The following is a 5,712-nucleotide window of genomic DNA, read 5'->3' as shown; positions in this document are numbered from 1 at the left end:
GGTATATAATTATCCTTGTGTTGCTGGGGTATATAATTATCCTTGTGTTGCAAGGTTGTATAATTATCCTTGTGTTGCTGGGGTATATAATTATCCTTGTGTTACTGGGGTATATAATTATCCTTGTGTTGCAAGGTTGTATAATTATCCTTGTGTTGCTGGGGTATATAATTATCCTTGTGTTGCTGGGGTATATAATTATCCTTGTGTTGCAAGGTTGTATAATTATCCTTGTGTTGCTGGGGTATATAATTATCCTTGTGTTACTGGGGTATATAATTATCCTTGTGTTGCAAGGTTGTATAATTATCCTTGTGTTGCTGGGGTATATAATTATCCTTGTGTTGCTGGGGTATATAATTATCCTTGTGTTGCTGGGGTATATAATTATCCTTGTGTTGCTGGGGTATATAATTATCCTTGTGTTGCTGGGGTATATAATTATCCTTGTGTTGCTGGGGTATATAATTATCCTTGTGTTGCTGGGGTATATAATTATCCTTGTGTTGCTGGGGTATATAATTATCCTTGTGTTGCTGGGGTATATAATTATCCTTGTGTTGCAAGGTTGTATAATTGTCAAGGGTTAACCAACAGTGTTAAATTAGTGACACTATTTTGATCTTAATTATTTTACTTTTTATGTATATTATCATAATTTTATTATTATTATTAGTATTCTTGATTCCTCAGTAGGCAATATTGCATCAATTCTCATCAACATTGCATGACGAGTTCTTAAACGACAACGGGAAGCCCGGCTGACAACGGGAAGCAAGACTGACAACAGGAAGCCAGGCTGACAACAGAAAGAAAGGCTGACAACGGGAAGCCAGGCTGACAACGGGGAGCCAAGCTGACAACGGGAAGCCAAGCTGACAACAGGAAGCCAGGCTGACAACAGGAAGCCAGACTGACAACGGGAAGCCAGGCTGGCAACAGGAAGCCAGACTGATAATTGGAAGCCAGACTGACAACAGGAAGCCAGGCTGACAACATGAAGCCCGTCTGACAACAAGAAGCCAGACTGACAACAGGAAGCCAGGCTGACAACATGAAGCCCATCTGACAACAGGAAGCCAGGCTGCCAACAGGAAGCCAGGCTGACCACAGGAAGCCAGACTGACAACAGGAAGCCAAGCTGACAACAGGAAGCCAGGCTGACAACGTGAAGCCAGGCTGACAACGGGAAGCCCGGCTGACAACGGGAAGCCAGGCAGACAACAGGAAGCCCGGCTGACAACGGGAAGCCAGTCTGACAACGGGAAGCCAGTCTGACAACGGGAAGCCAGGCTGACAACGGGAAGCCAGTCTGACAACGGGAAGCCAGGCTGACAACAGGAAGCCCGGCTGACAACGGGAAGCAAGACTGACAACAGGAAGCCAGGCTGACAACGGGAAGCCAGGCTGACAACAGGAAGCCAGGCTGACAACGGGAAGCCAGGCTGACAACAGGAAGCAAGGCTGAAAACGGGAAGCAAGGCTGACAACGGGAAGCTAGGCTGACAAAGGGAAGCCAGGCTGACAACGGGAAGTCAGGCTGACAACGGGAAGTCTCGGCTGACAACGGGAAGCCAGGCAGACAACAGGAAGCCCGGCTGACAACGGGAAGCCAGGCTGACAACAGGAAGCCAGGCTGACAACGGGAAGCCAGTCTGACAACAGGAAGCCAGGCTGACAACATGAAGCCCGTCTGACAACAAGAAGCCAGACTGACAACAGGAAGCCAGGCTGACAACATGAAGCCCATCTGACAACAGGAAGCCAGGCTGCCAACAGGAAGCCAGGCTGACCACAGGAAGCCAGACTGACAACAGGAAGCCAAGCTGACAACAGGAAGCCAGGCTGACAACGTGAAGCCAGGCTGACAACGGGAAGCCCGGCTGACAACGGGAAGCCAGGCAGACAACAGGAAGCCCGGCTGACAACGGGAAGCCAGTCTGACAACGGGAAGCCAGTCTGACAACGGGAAGCCAGGCTGACAACGGGAAGCCAGTCTGACAACGGGAAGCCAGGCTGACAACAGGAAGCCCGGCTGACAACGGGAAGCAAGACTGACAACAGGAAGCCAGGCTGACAACGGGAAGCCAGGCTGACAACAGGAAGCCAGGCTGACAACGGGAAGCCAGGCTGACAACAGGAAGCAAGGCTGAAAACGGGAAGCAAGGCTGGCAACGGGAAGCTAGGCTGACAAAGGGAAGCCAGGCTGACAACGGGAAGTCAGGCTGACAACGGGAAGTCTCGGCTGACAACGGGAAGCCAGGCAGACAACAGGAAGCCCGGCTGACAACGGGAAGCCAGGCTGACAACAGGAAGCCAGGCTGACAACGGGAAGCCAGTCTGACAACAGGAAGCCAGGCTGACAACAGAAAGCAAGGCTGACAACGGGAAGCCAGGCTGACAACAGGAAGCCAGGCTGACAACAGGAAGCCAGACTGACAACGGGAAGCCAGGCTGACAACAGGAAGCCAGGCTGACAACATGAAGCCCGTCTGACAACAGGAAGCCAGACTGACAACAGAAAGCCAGGCTAACAACATGAAGCCCGTCTGACAACGGGAAGCAAGACTGACAACAGGGAGCCAGGCTGACAACGGGAAGCCAGTCTGACAACAGGAAGCCAGGCTGACAACAGAAAGCAAGGCTGACAACGGGAAGCCAGGCTGACAACAGGAAGCCAGACTGACAACGGGAAGCCAGGCTGACAACAGGAAGCCAGACTGATAATTGGAATTCAGACTGACAACAGGAAGCCAGGCTGACAACATGAAGCCCGTCTGACAACAGGAAGCCAGACTGAAAACAGAAAGCCAGGCTGACTACATGAAGCCCGTCTGACAACAGGAAGCCAGGCTGCCAACAGGAAGCCAGGCTGACAACAGCAAGCCAGATTGACAACAGGAAGCCAGGCTGACAACAGGAAGCCAGACTGACAACAGGAAGCCAAGCTGACAACAGGAAGCCATGCTGATTACAGGATGCCAGGCTGATAACAGGAAGCCAGACTGACAACAGGAAACCAGACTGACAACAGGAAGCCAGACCGACAACAGGAAGCCAGACTGACAACAGGAAGCCAGACTGACAACGGGAAGCCAGGCTGACAACGGAAAGCCAGGCTGACAACGGGAAGCCAGGCTGACAACGGGAAGCCAGGCTGAAAACGGGAAGCAAGACTGACAACAGGAAGCCAGGCTGACAACGGGAAGCCAGACTGACAACAGGAAGCCAGGATGACAACAGCAAGCCAGACTGACAACAGCAAGCCAGGTTGACAACAGGAAGCCAGGCTGACAACAGGACGCCAAGCTGACAACAGGAAGCTAGGCTGACAACAGGAAGCCAGGCTGACAACAGGAAGCAAGGCTGACAACGGGAAGCCAGGCTGACAACGGGAAGCCAGGCTGACATCGGGAAGCTAGTCTGACAACAGGAAGCCCGGCTGACAACGGGAAGCCAGGCTGACAACGGGAAGCCAGGCTGACAACAGGAAACCAGGCTGACAACAGAAAGCAAGGATGACAACAGGAAGTCAGGTTGTCAAAAGGAAGCCAGACTGACAACAGGAAGCCAGACTGACAACAGGAAACGAGGCTATTTGTCTTAATATCAGGGAAGAGACTTCAACGCCAAGCAGGGATCCTTCAACGAGTCACCACAAGAGTAGCGGCTCTAGTGTCACCTCTCTGGGGTCACAACCTGAGTCAACCAGGGTGACACTGGTTGGGTGACACTGGTTGGGTGACACTGGTTGGGTGACACTGGGTGACAACCAGTGTTATTCCACACCATCACACTCATATAAAACGACGTATTTTCGACGTAAGATAACACTCGATAACGTATTATTATAACATATTAACCTATGATAACATAGGATTACAAGACCACAAGAGGTAAATAACGGTAGGCCTATTGGCCCATGCGAGGCAAGGCCTAATTTATAATTATCTCAAAACGAACACAAGTGTGCCAAACCGCTTCGGATAATCAAACGATTATTCGTCTATTATACTGTACGGCAATTTTCTCCATAAAAGTGTAGTTTGTACACCAATCAAGTGAGTATTGAGAGGCGAGACCCTAGAGCTAAAGTTCAACCGCATCAAGTATATCAAGATTAGTACAACCCAGTGTTGTATTAATCGTATTGTATAACTGCTGCATTGGTCTTATTGTATAACTGCTGCATTGGTCTTATTGTATAACTGCTGCATTGGTCTTATTGTATAAATGCTGCATTGGTCTTATTGTATAACTGCTGCATTGGTCTTATTGTATAACTGCTGCATTGGTCTTATTGTATAACTGCTGCATTGGTCTTATTGTATAACTGCTGCATTGGTCTTATTGTATAACTGCTGCATTGGTCTTATTGTATAACTGCTGCATTGGTCTTATTGTAAAACTGCTGCATTGGTCTTATTGTATAACTGCTGCATTGGTCTTATTGTATAACTGCTGCATTGAACTGTTTGTGTAACGGTTGTATTGACCCTATTGTATAACTGCTGTATTTGTGTCAAGTCATTTCCTTAAAGTTTGTTGCGTATAAATCTAAAAATAACTGCACATTCTTGTTTGATTTCTGTAATATTTAGTAAAATATATCCTTCAGGAGACTTGCGTCAGATGTATTGACCAGTCGGGTCTGTAACCTGTACCAGGATGGTCATTACTATGTCACGCACCTGCTGGTACAATAAGTACAAAACAATACATTTTACACCCAATTTTCCATAGCATTTATTAGGGTTAGGTTAGGTTAGAGTAGCTAGAAGCTCTAGCGTGTGTGTGTTTGCGTCAAGAGCCAAACACGCGCCCCCAAAACACACACAAACACACCAGGAACTAACAAAAATAACATGTGAGGGCCTGGCATTCCCACGCTACGCGTCAAGCCATTGTAGTATGAGACTGTCCCATATTTCTCACTGGTTTGGGGGGTGGACACAATGTTTCTTAGAGAATACTGGGAGGGGGTGAGAAGGTCCCTGTGGGCGTGGGGTGTGGGCGTGGGGTGGGCGGCCTCTGGAGGGTGGGCGGGGGTGGGGGGGTGACAAGATGAGGGAGAGGGGGGGGGGATTCAAGGATGAAACATGTGTGTGTGTTTTTATTAGGATTTTCGGCCTTAGAAGGATTGATTTGTGGTCGTGTACGCGCTTGTGTGTGTGTGTGTGTGTGTGTGTGTGTGTGTGTGTGTGTGTGTGTGTGTGTGTGTGTGTGTGTGTGTGTGTGTGTGTGTGTGTGTGTGTGTGTGTATGTGTGTGTGTGTGTGTGTGTGTGTGTGTGTGTGTGTGTGTGTGTGTGTGTGTGTGTGTGTGTGTGTGTGTGTGTGTGTGTGTGTGTGTGTGTGTGTGTGTGTGTGTGTGTGTGTGATCTTCCCAGATGTGGTTGTGGGGCATGGTCAGGTGTCATGTGTCCTGTAACTGTGTCACGTGTCATGTGTCAGTTGTGGTGTGGTGTCAGGTCATAGTAAGTACTGTGTACTCTTGATTCTACTGTGAACTATAGCGACGGGTCAGTACTTTGCCTCTCTGTATTTACTTACACTGCGCTACTATCAAGATAAATACAGCTGTTGTGGTACTACTGTAGTACACACACACACACACACACACACACACACACACACACACACACACACACACACACACACACACACACACACACACACACACACACACACACACACACACACACACACACACA

Source organism: Procambarus clarkii, chromosome 36 (genome assembly GCF_040958095.1).
Source record: "Procambarus clarkii isolate CNS0578487 chromosome 36, FALCON_Pclarkii_2.0, whole genome shotgun sequence".
NCBI lineage: Eukaryota > Metazoa > Arthropoda > Malacostraca > Decapoda > Cambaridae > Procambarus > Procambarus clarkii.
The sequence above is the reverse complement of the archived record's forward strand: the minus strand, read 5'-3'. Positions refer to the sequence as shown.